General features: G+C 42.3%; 1 long non-coding RNA gene across 1 annotated transcript; it reads right to left on the minus strand.

Moving 5' to 3' along the window:
- Positions 1-5,065: 5,065 nt before the first annotated feature.
- Positions 5,066-15,518, minus strand: LOC131813892 (uncharacterized). Its single transcript, XR_009347026.1, has 3 exons — positions 15,263-15,518; positions 6,562-6,676; positions 5,066-5,320 (listed from the first exon to the last, which is right to left on the minus strand). It is a non-coding gene; the product is annotated as an uncharacterized LOC131813892 (long non-coding RNA).
- Positions 15,519-16,912: the final 1,394 nt, after the last annotated feature.

The raw sequence follows: 16,912 nt of genomic DNA on the forward strand, positions 1-16,912 counted from the left end.
GGGCTGGAACATTCAGGAATGACAGAGGAAGCAGAAGGCCCGAGGTCCCCTGGGTCTTTATCACAACCACTAATTGCCCAGACACCCGGATTCCAGAGCCCAAGGGCCAGCTGAGGCCACTTGCACCACGTCGTGACTTTGCCAGCAGCCCGCTGTCCTCGCTAACGAGATTTCGCCCGTCTCCTCACACCGAGGCTAGGCCTCTCAGCGCCGGCTGCGAGCGCCTGGATGTTTGATAAAACCCCACAGACGCCGCATCAGCGAGCGCTCCGCGGAGATACACACAGCGAAGAGCCCCCGGGCCCGCTTGCCCTCCCACAAGGCCGAGCGCGGCCTGGGGACAGCCCCACCCCGCCGCTTTCTGCAGCCTATTGGCCTATGCCCCTGCCACTCAATCGAGCGCCCGCACACTGGGTCCGGCCTGGAGGCGGGATCCGAAGTCTCCCCAGGCCTTGGCGTCTCCGGCTGGTTCTTCCAGGTGCTTCTTTGTGTTTATAATCCTGGTTCCGATTCTTGCTTATGTTTCACGGCCTACAACCGACTTGCATAAACTCTTTCTCATGGGATTCTGACCCCGTTGAGATGACACAACAGACAGGTCCGCTTTACAGGCAGGAGAAGTAAGGGCCCCAGAGGTTGAGGGACTTGTCCCTTAGAAGCACGTGCTCGGATTTTAACAGTGGTTCTGGACAGAACCGTGTTTGGGGCTTGGTAACGTTGGCTCCGTGGTTAAACTGTTATGAACTCGCTACCTCATCTGCAAAGCGGGGAAAGTAATAGCCGCCTTCTGAAACTGGTGTGAGGATTACATAAACTAGCTGGAGAAGAATCTGGCGCAAGGACTGGCCTGTAGTAGGTTGTTGGTGAATGTAGTATGTGCGCAGCCTCGCAAAGCTCCGGGTCTCTGACCGCCAATGTGGGACACTGTCCGCTACACGCGTCTCGGGTCCAGAAAGCTCAGAGGTCCAGGGAAATATTCAGGGGGTTCATTGAGTTCTCAAGGAGGAGAAACACTGTGGGAAAACACTCTTCCGAGGCAAATATTAAACATTATTTTTACTACTACTATCAATAATATTACATGTATTTTTTGGTCAGCTTTTGCCAGGCATTCTCCTAAGTGCTGTTATGTTTAGTCTTCACAATGACCTGCGAGTTACATTCTGTGAAAATTGTCACTTTGTAGATGAGAAACTGAGGCATAGAAAAGTTAAATAACATCTTCATGTTTAAAAAGCTAAAAATGGTCAGAGCTGAGGTTTGTACCCCACCGATCTAGTTCATAATATCACACATATCAGTATTTGTGCTTTCTGCTATATCGGACAAAATGGGTTTGTGACAAGAGCTCTCTCTTTGATAGTGAATACTTTTGTCACCATCAACAAGATGCCTCTTAAAACTGAAGGGCAGGAGGAAGAAAACAAAAGAAGAGAGGAAACCTAGCCCTTAACTGTGAACAGACTACGTAGGGACTGATGATTAGAAACCCAAGTCTAGGCTCTATGTTTGGAATTCTGTTTTAGCTGAGCGCTTTGGACTGTCACATCCCTCTGTTTCTATGGACCTGCCCACTACGGAAGATCTGCTGAATGACAGAGTTGGAATGGAATGTAGCAATCCTCTTATCTGAGCACACGGACACCTGCCAGGAGAGGACTGCCTCGCTTCCTCATGATAATTTTGAAGACTTTCTGAGAAGGTGATAATATTAACCAATTACCTCACAGTCACAAGGTGTACTGCAGTGACTGCAGACTGTGTGTGCCTCATTCAGCAAGAGTCATAGAACAAGGAAAAAAAAAGATTGAGAGGGAGGTGGGACCTAGTAGCTGGGAGGAGATCAAGGACTCAAACTGAAGGTTAAACCCTGTGAGGTGGGAGCCAGGATTTATTTGTCTGGTGGACAAGAAAGGATAATACCTATAGGGGAAAGCAGCAAACAGTTCTCCCTGGGAACCAGGTCGGAGTTCTTGCTAAAGTGACATTGGCTTCGATAGCTATGGTGGCCTTGAACAACACAGTAACCTTCTGTTTGTCCAGACCAGTCTTCACTCTTGCCTAATAAAAATACCCATGGTCTTGGGCTTCACCCCTCTCATCTGGCTTCTCCTCCTCCATCTTTCCAGTAAACCTGGGAAATAGGAAGTATAAAGAGGGAACTGAATGGAGGGTAAGTTTTGAGGATATTAGATGACATTTGAACCTGATTTAGAGGATCTTGTGTTCCCATCCCTTTTTCTGTCCAGGCCTATTTGTGGGGACAAAAATCACCCTTCTCTGGGGCTGGGAAACAGAGGTACATAAATGACATCTGACAGATAGGGGTGGTGCTGGGGCTTGGGTCTCTGGTGCTCTGTCAACATCCTGAGATTACATTTTGAGTGTCCAGAAAAAAATGCAGTCTCTATTAAGGAGGGAAACCTAGGGCAATCCTGGTAGAGAAATATTGGTTGTGAGATTTTAGCAGTGTAATTACCCCATCGACAGGAGATGAGGCAAGACGCTGGGAGCTAATGACACCATTTGCTTGGAAAATGGAGTAAGGGTAGCATGAGCAATAAAGTCTTAGAAGCTGTGGATTAGACAGTTCAGAGGGCAGCTCGGGCCTGTGGGTGTTGACCCCATAGGACAGGAGCAGGGCAGTGGAGTTAAAGACTCAGGGACAATAGCCAAACAGTGTGACTCTCATTCCAGAAATGAAGGGACTACACCAGCCACCATCCCACAAGCTCCTCCATCCCTACCAACTGGTAATTTTCTTTATAATATAAATAATACCTCCTGTGCTGCTTAGTTCTCAAAGAATGTACATCTACTTTACTTTATATACATTTACTTTGTGCTGGGCTTTTATTAATTGGCTATAAAATGCTAACCTTTCATAAGTGATCCTAAAAATATTATTTCTGCATAGCACTCACCATTTATGATCTTAGACAGGGAGAATGTAAGAAGCAGTGGGCTTAGCAGACTCTTCTGAATAGCTTTGAAGGTATAAACCAAGGAGACCCAGACCAAGATAAGGAAAACAGTTCTTTCATTTGGAATCTGGAACATTTAAATATAGACACTTTGATGGTCACCTTGGCACCATCGTTAGCAAGTGGATTTTCTAAGTATTAGATTGACACATGTGAAGTACTGATGCTCCGTTGTTTTTGATGCACAAAAATGGTAACTTGGCTAAAGTTACCATTGGCTAAAATGGCTAAATCTTACAGAATCTTGAATATATGAAGGGATGTTTTTAACTTGATTGAATGAAAAGGACTGAGAAACTTTGGGGGTCTGGATCTCTGTAGAGTGAATATTCCTACTTGTAAACAATCCACTAAAAATAGTCTTGCAGGATCTCTAATTAAAAACACTAGTTTTATTCATTTACATACCCATTATAACAACAAGAATCATTGAACATCTCCTCTGGCTCAGTCACTGTGCTAGAGACAGAGTAAAATGATGGTATCTATCCTGAAGATGCAAACGGAATAGTAGGAGTAAAGGAGTGAGGAAGATGCAGTGAACAGCATTATGGGGAGAGGCCCTGAGAGACCAGGAGAGCAGCACAGAGGAGGAGCTAAGAGCATAGGATTCTGGGGAAAGAAAGGAGGGGTATGATCTTATTAAAAAGATTTGATATCAGAGAGAAAAATTATAATTAACCAAATGGGCAGGGCAGGAAAGAATATTCCACACAGAAATGGGCAGAGATGACCACATGATTTTAAAAAACAATTTGTTTTTAGAGTGACTGTGCATTTATAAAATCTACAGAAGGACATTTCTCAAAGGGCATTAAGCATCTCTGTCAGGTGCCATGTCGTCTTCATGTTCGTAGACCCTGGGTTGAGTCTAGGACATTCCATAGCACAAAGTAGGTATTCAGTTGATGTTAATTTAACTGATCGGGAAGAATAAGCCTGAAGTTGAAATTCACTCCATATTTAGAAGAACCTTTCTTCTCCCTATTCCTCTTAGTCCAAATTGATGAAATTTCAATGTGTTCATTAAAATGTTATGTAAGAAAACGTATACTTCAGTTTATCTCTGAGAAGAAATATAGTTACTTAACCTTTTCATGTGTGCATAAAAGTAGATAACAGAAGTTGTCTTGCTTTAGGGACTTCTTCAGTTCCTTATTTGGAATATTTATTGTATATGCTCTATAGGCAAGGCAATATAACAGGCCTGGGAACACAGTGGTGAATACAACAAATACAGCTCCTGCATTCAAGGAGCTTAATATTTTGCAGATAAGACAAATGCTAAACAAATAATTAAACAAATATTTTCTAATTATAATCTGTAGAAATAAAATGGAAAACAGCATTTAGATGCCAGGGGAATTTATAACAGGGGACATAGACTACAGTGATAGCATTTGGAAAGGTGCTCAGTCAGTTTCTTTAAGAAATAGATATTTAAGCTAGAATTACATGAAGAGAAGGTAAGAGCGTTCTAAGCGGAGGGAGCAGCATATTTGAGGCCCATGGAAAAGGGGAAACTGGCCTTCTAACAAATGTGATTATGGAACTGTGACTATATGTTGATGAAAACATCTCATATGATCCTTATAAAGTATAATTGATTTATCCGTTATTTTAATCCAGAAGAACCTAACCCACAAGGAGGAAACCCACTTTATGCCTTTATTCCAGCACATATTAAATAATCGCTATATGCCTGACACTTTGCCAGCCACTGGAAATTACAGAAAGAAAAACCTCACAAACCTCTAGAATTTTACCCCTTGTGGGGAAGCAGGTGAACCAATACACCATTACAAAACAGTGCGGTTGTTCCTCTGCATTAGAGAGAACACCCTGTGCACAGGAAAGACATGATCGTGTTTGCCTGGCAGAGTCAGGGGCGGCTCTCTGATGAACTAGGCTCTGAGGGATGAGGGCATTCCAGGGAGTAAGGGCAGCATGTGAGAAAGCAGGATGGATCTGGGGAAGAGCAATGAGTCATACCCAGGCTATTGGGAATGTCAAGGGAATGGGAAAGGAGATGAAGTTAGAAAGGTGGGCAGCAATTAGATCTCTGAAGCATCTCAGAAAGTTTTTATTTTATTCTATAGCCAATAAGGAGATTACACAGGAGAATATGAGAGATGGAGGAATCTGAACCAACTGCCAGGCTTAGAACTTAGTGCCCCTCTCACTTCTTATCTTTCAGATAAGGACCACTTCTTATCTTTCAGACTTCGGCACATAATCATGGGAAGCGCTGACTTACGCATAAGCTCTTGGGGTTCTTGATCACCAAATCACTGGTATTCTTAGGACTTAATATTCTTACAACCAAAGAGAACTCCCTGCAAAGACAGAAAAAAAAAATTCCCAAGAAAATAAATAATCAAGTCCCAGCCCTTCCCGAACACCTCCTCCTTTTTGACCACCACCCCCCGCCCCAGTTGTATAGCTAAAGCAATAATAGCCACCATGCATTATGTCATTACCATCTATAGCCAAAAAAGTACATAACCACCAGAGGGCAATGAAAATGGCCATAAAGGCACAGAGTAGTAATTATTTTTGCATTAGCACCAGCCACACTAATATCAACATAGAACAATTACCATTCCTAAGCCCATAGTTATGCTATCACCTCTGCATGTCTTACAGGAGTAGATTGATGAATGACAGGGGAGGAATAAGCAATAAGACATTCGTGCAATGAGACCCCTGTTTCCTGACTATGCCCGTGGGCCATCAGTCATTACCGTGGTGGAAAGCCAGTGGGAGAACTTGGTTTTGATTACCACGGATCTAGCCAGTCCCCAGGCAGAAACCATAATTCAGCTCCCCTTTCTTTGGGCCCCTAGGAAGTGAACATTTGAGTGGGAGCAGAGCTCTGGCCATAATAACACAGCAGGCAGAGTCCTTTGCATTTATATCTTGTTATTCTGCCCATCACTAGGCAACCATTCTTTGTGCTTAAAACTACACTTCTACTTTGTAACACCTTATTCTTTGAAGTAGCCACTCTGGTTTGCAGAGTTCTAGGAGATATCCATTCTATTTATTTGTGTGTGGGTCAACCAGAATAAAAAAACCAAGCATTTCAAACCTTCAGCCTGATACAGGAGCTTCTCTGTGTTCTCCTGGCATCATATTAGAGCATGGATCATGAACTTCATTTACAATGGCCTGTTTGCTTCTCCGTGTCCTCCTCCAGAATGAGTTCGTGGAGGGCAGGTGCTCTATCTTATCTGTATAGCCATATCCCTAGCACAATGCCTGGCTACTTGGACAACACTCCGTAACTGTTGGATGGATGGATGGATGGACAGATGGATGGATGGATGGATGGATGGATGGACAGACAGATGAATGAATGTTTTCCCTGAAATTCGAGTTTGGCAGTCATAGGTGTGATTATTTGGTTTAAAGAGCAAGCCAAGCTAGTTGAATAGACTTGGCTGGGAAGAATTAAGCAAAATGTCAGATAAAGAGTATTCAGCCTCTCTGGGTAGGTGTGATGTAGATGAACCAGGTGCCAGCTGGGGAAGCAAAGCCATTTTAGTCTTCTGGCTCCGAGCATCGTATGACTTACCTGAGGATCTGAATAGCAGAACCACAATGAGCAAAACAGCTCGTTATTGCAGAGACAAGGAAGTGGAGCTGTCTCCAAGTAACCATGTCTTAAGCTGGATATCCTAGAAGCAGAGCTTGAGACAAGGAGTCTTGTCTAAGTGATTTATTGAGGACATACTCTCTGGAGACCAGGAGGGAAAGGAGCAGAAAAAGGCAGGGGAAATGCCAACATGTGAGCCCAGCTTGGCACAAGCTGCAATTTGATTACTATGAGCTTTAGGATTGGTGCCATTTTAAGGCTAAGGCTAACTCTGTTTCTCCTATGAGTTAGTGATTGGCTGTGAGCTGTCCCTTGGGAGCAGGGGGCCATAACTGCTTGGGTGAACACAGCCTTGTTCGGTGAACACACTGAAAGGTGGAGGGCAATTCTCTGGAGAAGGGGGCAACTGTGAGCTGTTAGCATTCAATTTCCAGAGCTGGGGTATGGGTGCAGTGACTGGCAAAGGTAGTCTGGGTACAGCACCAGTGGCATCTTTTGGAATTGGATAGTGAGAGATGATGTTGATTATAATAATCACTACCATTTATTGAGCACCTACTATATACAAAGTACTGAGCTAAATGTTATATCTATATCTATCTATCTACCCATATAGTCCTTAGAATTAAGCTATTAAGTAGGTAATATACTGCCATTTCCATTGGACTGATGAGGAAACTCAGAAAGTACCATATTTCATGCTTAAAATATTTCCTTTTGCACCTGCAAATTCCTATAGATAGAACCAGGATACTGCACAACCGCCTGGCCTAAATTCCATGCATTCATTCAATTCCTGAATTCCACCAATGCTTTGGAGCACCTATTACATACTGCAACTTGGCTAGGCCCTAGGGAGGTGTCAGTGAACTGACAGTCTTGGACCCTATCCTCAAAGGGTAGAACTAAACCTCAGACCCAGTTCTAATACCCATGTGACCCAATTTAAAGACATAGTTTGAAAAAACAAATGTTGTTTGGACACCTGTTGTGTACATTCTGCTCCATCAGGCCTTGATCAACAGAAAATCTAGACCGCAGGCATCTATAACAATCCCCTTGAATTCCTCACATAAAATGTGCTTCTGGGGTCTAAAAATCAGTTTTCAAGATTTTGTACAAACCAGGCACTGTAGGCCTTTTCCGTGTGTACAGAAGGATTGAGCTTGGTGATCTCCAAATCCCTTTCAATAGCCGGGGTTTCCTTCTGCTCATCACCCTGCTCTTGGCCAAATCCTTTGTAGGGGACTCTCATGGTCAGTGTCACGTGTCCACTTGGCCAGGCTATAGTCACTTATGGAACATTAATTTAGGTGTTGCTGAAGACGTATTTTGTATATGTGATTAATAGCTGCTTAAATTGATTTTAAGTAATGATATCTTTGATAATCTGAGTGGGCTTTATCTAATCAGTTGAAAAGCTATTGTGGAGCAAAACTGAGGTTTTCCTGAGAAAGAAAAAATTCTATCTGTGGACTGCAGCATCACCGCTGCCTGAGAGTTTCCCATTTGCTGCAGACCTAACTTAAGAGATTTCAGACTTGCCAGTACCCTCATATTCCTTTAAGCCAATACCTTGAAATAAATCTTTCTTTCTCTGTCTTTGTCTCTGTTTCTCTCTATATATGCATATGTATAAATACATATATACATACATATACAAAATCTATTCTCTGTCTCTTTATGCATGTGTATGTATGTATACATACATATACATATATATACATATACATATATGTGCACTATAAATATATTGTAGGTAGCATATGTATATAATCTTTTACTAGTTTTATTTCTCTTGAGAATGCTGACTGACATAGGGACCCGCATTTCCTTTTTTTCTTTTTTTTTTTTTTTTTTTTTTTTTTTTTTTTATATTTTTTTTTTTTTTTTTTATTTTTTATTTTTTATAAACATATATTTTTTATATACATATATTTTTATCCCCAGGTCTGTGAATCACCAGGTTTACACACTTCACAGCACTCACCAAATCACATACCCTCCCCAATGTCCATAATCCCACCCCCTTCTCCCCAACCCCCTCCCCCCGGCAACCCTCAGTTTGTTTTGTGAGATTAAGAGTCACTTATGGTTTGTCTCCCTCCCAATCCCATCTTGTTTCATTTATTCTTCTACCCACTTAAGCCTCCATGTTGCATCACCACTTCCTCATATCAGGGAGATCATATGATAGTTGTCTTTCTCTGCTTGACTTATTTCGCTAAGCATGATACGCTCTAGTTCCATCCATGTTGTTGCAAATGGCAAGATTTCATTTCTTTTGATGGCTGCATAGTATTCCATTGTGTATATATACCACATCTTCTTGATCCATTCATCTGTTGATGGACATCTAGGTTCTTTCCATAGTTTGGCTATTGTGGACATTGCTGCTATAAACATTCGGGTGCATGTGTCCCTTTGGATCACTACATTTGTATCTTTAGGGTAAATACCCAATAGTGCAATTGCTGGGTCATAGGGCAGTTCTATTTTCAACATTTTGAGAAACCTCCATGCTGTTTTCCAGAGTGGCTGCACCAGCTTGCATTCCCACCAACAGTGTAGGAGGGTTCCCCTTTCTCCGCATCCTCGCCAGCATCTGTCATTTCCTGACTTGTTGATTTTAGCCATTCTGACTGGTGTGAGGTGATATCTCATTGTGGTTTTGATTTGTATTTCCCTGATGCCAAGTGATATGGAGCACTTTTTCATGTGTCTGTTGGCCATCTGGATGTCTTCTTTGCAGAAATGTCTGTTCATGTCTTCTGCCCATTTCTTGATTGGATTATTTGTTCTTTGGGTGTTGAGTTTGCTAAGTTCTTTATAGATTCTGGACACTAGTCCTTTATCTGATATGTCGTTTGCAAATATCTTCTCCCATTCTGTCAGTTGTCTTTTGATTTTGTTAACTGTTTCCTTTGCTGTGCAAAAGCTTTTGATCTTGATGAAATCCCAGTAGTTCATTTTTTCCCTTGCTTCCCTTGCCTTTTGCGTTGTTCCTAGGAAGATGTTGCTGCGGCAGAGGTCGAAGAGGTTGCTGCCCGTGTTCTCCTCAAGGATTTTGATGGATTCCTTTCGTACATTGAGGTCCTTCATCCATTTTGAGTCTATTTTTGTGTGTGGTGTAAGGAAATGGTCCAATTTCATTTTTCTGCATGTGGCTGTCCAATTTTCCCAGCACCATTTATTGAAAAGGCTGTCTTTTTTCCATTGGACATTCTTTCCTGCTTTGTCGAAGATTAGTTGACCATAGAGTTGAGGGTCTATTTCTGGGCTCTCTATTCTGTTCCATTGATCTATGTGTCTGTTTTTGTGCCAGTACCATGCTGTCTTGATGATGACAGCTTTGTAATAGAGCTTGAAGTCCGGAGAATTTACCATGCTAATGGACATCAGAAGAAAGCAGGAGTGGCAATCCTTATATCAGATCAATTAGATTTTAAGCCAAAGACTGTAATAAGAGATGAGGAAGGACACTATATCATACTCAAAGGGTCTGTCCAACAAGAAGACTTAACAATTTTAAATATCTATGCCCCCAACGTGGGAGCAGCCAACTATATAAACCAATTAATAACAAAATCAAAGAAACACATAAACAACAATACAATAATAGTAGGGGACTTTAATATTCCCCTCACTGAAATGGACAGGTCATCCAAGCAAAAGATCAGCAAGGAAATAAAGGCCTTAAATGACACACTGGACCAGATGGACATCACAGATATATTCAGAATATTTCATCCCAAAGCAACAGAATACACATTCTTCTCTAGTGCACATGGTACATTCTCCAGAATAGATCACATCCTCGGTCCTAAATCAGGACTCAACCGGTATCAAAAGATTGGGATCATTCCCTGCATATTTTCAGACCACAATGCTCTAAAGCTAGAACTCAACCACAAAAGGAAGTTTGGAAAGAACCCAAATACATGGAGACTAAACAGTATCCTTCTAAAGAATGAATGGGTCAACCGGGAAATTAAAGAAGAATTGAAAAAAATCATGGAAACAAATGATAATGAAAATACAACGGTTCAAAATCTGTGGGACACAACAAAGGCAGTCCTGAGAGGAAAATATATAGCGGTACAAGCCTTTCTCAAGAAACAAGAAAGGTCTCAGGTACACAACCTAACCCTACACCTAAAGGAGCTGGAGAAGGAACAAGAAAGAAACCCTAAGCCCAGCAGGAGAAGAGAAATCATAAAGATCAGAGCAGAAATCAATGAAATAGAAACCAAAAAAACAATAGAACAAATCAACGAAACTAGGAGCTGGTTCTTTGAAAGAATTAATAAAATTGATAAACCCCTGGCCCGACTTATCAAAAAGAAAAGAGAAAGGACCCAAATAAATAAAATAATGAATGAAAGAGGAGAGATCACAACTAACACCAAGGAAATACAAACTATTATAAGAACATACTATGAGCAACTCTACGGCAATAAATTTGACAATCTGGAAGAAATGGATGCATTCCTAGAAACATATAAACTACCACAACTGAACCATGAAGAAATAGAAAGCCTGAACAGACCCATAACCAGTAAGGAGATTGAAACAGTCATTAAAAATCTCCAAACAAACAAAAGCCCAGGGCCAGACGGCTTCCCGGGGGAATTCTACCAAACATTTAAAGAAGAACTAATTCCTATTCTCCTGAAACTGTTCCAAAAAATAGAAATGGAAGGAAAACTTCCAAACTCATTTTATGAGGCCAGCATCACCTTGATCCCAAAACCAGACAAGGATCCCACCAAAAAAGAGAGCTATAGACCGATATCCTTGATGAACACAGATGCGAAAATACTCAACAAAATACTAGCCAATCGGATTCAACAGTACATTAAAAAGATTATTCACCACGACCAAGTGGGATTTATTCCAGGGCTGCAAGGTTGGTTCAACATCCGCAAATCAGTCAATGTGATACAACACATCAATAAAAGTAAGAACAAGAACCATATGATACTCTCAATAGATGCTGAAAAAGCATTTGACAAAGTACAACATCCCTTCCTGATCAAAACTCTTCAAAGTGTAGGGATAGAGGGCACATACCTCAATATCATCAAAGCCATCTATGAAAAACCCACCGCAAATATCATTCTCAATGGAGAAAAACTGAAAGCTTTTCCGCTAAGGTCAGGAACACGGCAGGGATGTCCATTATCACCACTGCTATTCAACATCGTACTAGAGGTCCTAGCCTCAGCAATCAGACAACAAAAGGAAATTAAAGGCATCCAAATCGGCAAAGAAGAAGTCAAATTATCACTCTTCGCAGATGATATGATACTATATGTGGAAAACCCAAAAGACTCCACTCCAAAACTGCTAGAACTTATACAGGAATTCAGTAAAGTGTCAGGATATAAAATCAATGCACAGAAATCAGTTGCATTTCTCTACACCAACAGCAAGACAGAAGAAAGAGATATTAAGGAGTCAATCCCATTCACAATTGCATCCAAAACCATAAGATACCTAGGAATAAACCTAACCAAAGAGACACAGAATCTATACTCAGAAAACTATAAAGTACTCATGAAAGAAATTGAGGAAGACACAAAGAAATGGAAAAATGTTCCATGCTCCTGGATTGGAAGAATAAATATTGTGAAAATGTCTATGCTACCTAAAGCAATCTACACATTTAATGCAATTCCTATCAAAGTACCATCCATCTTTTTCAAAGAAATGGAACAAATAATTCTAAAATTTATATGGAACCAGAAAAGACCTCGAATAGCCAAAGGGATATTGAAAAAGAAAGCCAACGTTGGTGGCATCACAATTCCTTTTTTTCTTATAATACTGTCTGGACTGATCAATCTTGTATCTTGTGGTATGTGTAATTAAGGCCCCCATCTGTTTACTAGTAGGCAGATGAAGCACATACTTCAAGAATCAATAATGCAGGGGCACAAAAACATGAGAAAACTTCCAACTTTGATTCAATTAACTTGTCCAGAATTTTGTAATCAGAAAATCCATAGTTTTTATAAACATATAGTTCTGTGTTTTACATTATGCTTGGTTTTTTAAAATTTTGGTCTATATATGAATGGAAGGGACCATATCTTTTCATGTTAGGACCTAAAAAGGTGTTTATCAAGCTCTGTGTGTCCTCAAGTAAAATGTAAGCTCTATGAGGTCAGAGGCCAAGTCAGTGTTTTTGTGACCCTATCGTACCTATATGGAGCTTAACAGAGACTCACACATACAGGACGTCCTGATTCAGTATATTTTCATGTTGTTTTATTCTCCAGAATATGTTAACCTTTGGGGAATGGGAAGCATGCTCAGAAAAATGTAGGTTTGTTTGTTTTTAGGCCAATCAGTGTACCATCCCCGAGGGAGAGGCTGCTTTCTCAGTATAGTTAGAGATTAATATCTGAAAAGTATTTCAGAGACTAGCCCTTCTCTAGTTTCTCTGTGCATTGGTGGGGAGCAGATGACTGATACGCTCAGGGTTTGCAAGCATCTTAAGAGAGATTAGTTTTCACAATAGCCACTTAAGCTGTCCTAAGATAGCAAGAGGCATTGCAGGCAGTGGGAGGAATAAAAGGGGACTTTTGCTGAGACTTAGTCTAGACTCTTTCTTGAACACAACCTGGAATAGTGGTGTGATGTATAAACAGCAGGTGTCCAATAAATCTTTGACCATGGGTTGACTGCTTATTGACCCCTGGTTTATTAACACCCTTGGTGGAGAAACTAAAGAGAGGTTGAGGTCCAGAGTAGAACTCTTTCTGGAGCCTCCTGGAGAGCACTTTCATTCATCACCTTTCACAGAAATTATTTGGAAACAACATGACAATTATCCCAGACAGATGTTTGTGTGTATGAATTCTGAGGCTGTTGAGTCATCAGAGATATTCCAAGCAAATGCATAATACTTCGGAGAGGGATATATATTCACCATTAGCTCTAGGTTGGCGAGTTCAGCACCAGGTAGGGGCTACTTATTGCTGTAAACACTTGACCCAAATCTTCCTCTTGGTCTGAACCTTCCTCCAGCCACTGAACAATATTCACTCTTTCTTGAACACAATCCATAATAATGATGTGAAGGGTAAACAGCAGGTGTTCAATAAATCAGTGTTCATAGGCCAGCTGAGTCTTGATCCCTGGATTATTAACACCCCTGACAGAGAAAGGAAGGAGAAATCCATGTCCTTACACAAATAGCTTCAGCTTCAAGTGAGAATTTGTTAGCTTGAAAATAGAAAGCATAATTATTTTGATCATAAATGAGGGACTTCCAGTTGAGTCCAATCTGTGATGTGAAACTTCCATTAACCTGAGTGTGCACCCCCGACGAGTCTCCAAAGACCTGGCTTAGTAGGGGTGGGTGCAGTGCTCCACTCTTCAGAACAGAATCATGTGTAGAACTGAGGTGTGATTCGGCTTGAATCATTCAGAACAAGCAATAACAAACGAGACCTTTTTGTCATTGCTGTAGCTCCATGAACAAGATTATCTAAGCAATTAGAGGACAGTTATTATCTACAGTCAGAAGGAGAGAAGTGTCAGAATGAGGCCAGCAGAAGCAGGGACGTGGTGGATAATTTATTAGATGTTGAGTGCCTGTTTTTCTCTCTCCAGGCCTCTGTGAGAGAAATATCCAAATGCCACAAGTATATCCCCAGGGAGCCGCAGGGTGGCAGGAGCCCAGGATGTGGGAACATAATTGCCTTTTATCTGCTCTGATTTGGGCTTTATCAAATCTTTTGGCTCCCAAAGCATTCTGTAGCAGAAGCGTTCACGATGTTCCACGCCTGGGCCTATTGTGCCCGCGCTGCTTGGCATGCGAGAGCCCGAGGGTCTGTGGAGCCTTCCAGCCCCTTCCTCCTCCTAAGCCTCACAGCCCATGTTGCCCTCACTCCCGATAAGCGCTGTCTGGGCTCCCCTCTAAGTTCTTTGGATGGAGGCTCCAGCCTTGTCTCCTTTCATTCCAGACTGATTGCTTCTGGGCTCTGGGCCTGTGAGAGACTACAAGGCTCATGAGAAGTACTGGTGGTAAAGATGAATTTTGCCCCCTTAGGAGAGAGTGGTGGGGCATAAAGGCTTTTGTAGGACTCTGAATATCTCCCTGTCCACCAATCTGTCTGTCCGTCCATCCATCCTTACATACATATATATACATCCATATGTAAATCTATAGGTACATACATACAGAGTAAAGCTCTGTTGTGCTCAGTCTGCTCAGAGACCAGGGAGATTTTGTGCTGAGGCAGCTCACAGCAGAGAGGAATACAGACTGGATGTCACGTGAGCATCAGAGATTATTCCCCTCTCCCATCAGCCTGGAGGCGCTAAGGAAACATGGAGACACCCACCTACTCCCCAGTGACCAAGCAATAGTTTATGCATGAAGTTTCAGCCTCCCAGGAAGATTTCAGTAAGTGAAACCTACCATTACCACGGTTCGGTCTTATAAAAGACACCCTAAGACCTATGCTAACTAGCAAAAGCTGGTGGTTACCGGAGGCATTCAAGGCTCTCTATCTTGTCTGTGTTTGCTCACACCAAGGCCCCTACTTTCCCCACACCCCCACAGCTCTACACACACACACACACACACACACACACACACACCCTTTCCGTTTGCACCAGCCATACCCAGGTATTGAGCTCTCCAAAACAAAGAGCTGTTTCATACCTCTATTGTCCTTCCGTTCTGTCTTCCAGGGCCTAGTGAGGCCTCAGCAGCTCCTGGGAAGAGTCTACCATCTCCATCACTGTGCCCTGCCCATATCTTCTTTGTAACAGCCCTTCAGTATGTGCGTGTAACTGCAGGTCGCCTAGTGACTGTGTGTATGCAGAGCTCACTCATCTTTGCGTCCTCGGGGCCCAGAACAAAAGCCATGAAGTTTCTGAAAAGTAAGTAACAGTAAATATTCAAGTATCTTATTAATTTTGTGTTCATTATATTTCTCTCGTACTCATTCATTCATTCATTCATTCAATTTCACAAGCTTATTGAACACCTACTATGTGCCAGGCAGTATGCTTAATCCAGCCTTCATGGTCCCTTCCCTTAAAAATATTTTAAACCAGTATCTTAAAATTAACCTTGGAGGGTTGTGCTAATAGTGTGTGTTCAAGTTTTGGGGTGAGTAGGAGGAAAAAAATACCATCTTATATTTACACAAGGGATTTATAGTTTTTACAAAGCATTTGACAGTCTTTTATCAAGACTACCCCTGGTTAAGTAAGTAGGGTCTTGCTCATTCCCACTCCAGGGGACCACAGAAGACAACACGGTTCTAAAATCTGAGCTGTGTGTCCTCTCTGGAGCAAACATATGTGTTCACCAGCTCCTGGTGCCACTTTGAAACAGGGAGGGGTGACAGATGGCATTTGTGCCACTCCAAGCATTGTAGGTGGCACTCAGCCACTCTGCCGCATTACTATCACTTTGTACTTTGTCATCCTTTCCCTTCTTTCTCTCTCCTATTTGTTATCTTTCTTTTCCCTTCCCCTTTCTCTCTCAGATGACTTTATCATCCCCTACATAGGCATCCTTGGGCATCACTTAGCATCTGACACTTGAGTTCCCTTCATTCTTAGGCTGGACTATACCCAAACTCCAGAATGTGAAGTGGGGGGATGGGAGGTACAGAACTGGTCCAGACTCTGCGTCCCTCAGGCTGTTGCTGACTCCATTCCATGCCAGACACCCTAAGGTGAACGAGCTGAACCAGCCACTCACCCTGGCCCATCAGCAAGAAAGGAGCCAGGAAAGGGACAGTATGGCTTGGTCTGGTTTAAGCAGAAGAACTTCAAAGACACACTCAGCTGCTTAGGGTTTCACACTGTTGCCCCAGGGAATAGGAGCAGAAAGGCAAAGCTTGCTTTCCCCCAACACATTCAGAAAAACCCCCTTATCCCAGCATTAGTCTCTCCAAACCCTGCACGGGAACAGTGAATCTTAACTGACCCTGATTTATTGGAGCAGAAGAGGGAAAGTAACAGCCGGCCCTAAATGTCAAGGTGAGGAGTGTAGCCTGGTTAGAAAGAGAGCCAGGAGTGTTCCGTGGGGTGTAGCACGTGACCGGGATCGTCAGGCCTGGAGGGACCAGGAGCCAATTCGAGTGGGAGGTGTTGGGAATGCAAAGTCGGCTGTAGACTCAGCACATTAAAAATGTCAAGAACAAGGCAGAGAATAATGCGAGGGGAAGAGTGCCTTCTGTTTTGTGGGAGGCAGGTTACGAAATGTTAGAAGTGCACGTTTGCTTTCATGTGTCTGCTTGGTTGCAAGTCCAATCTGCTGTCTGCTGGAACCCAGGAGAACTGATGGGAACGTGGC

The sequence above is a fragment of the Mustela lutreola genome, chromosome 13 (genome assembly GCF_030435805.1).
Source record: "Mustela lutreola isolate mMusLut2 chromosome 13, mMusLut2.pri, whole genome shotgun sequence".
Lineage (NCBI taxonomy): Eukaryota > Metazoa > Chordata > Mammalia > Carnivora > Mustelidae > Mustela > Mustela lutreola.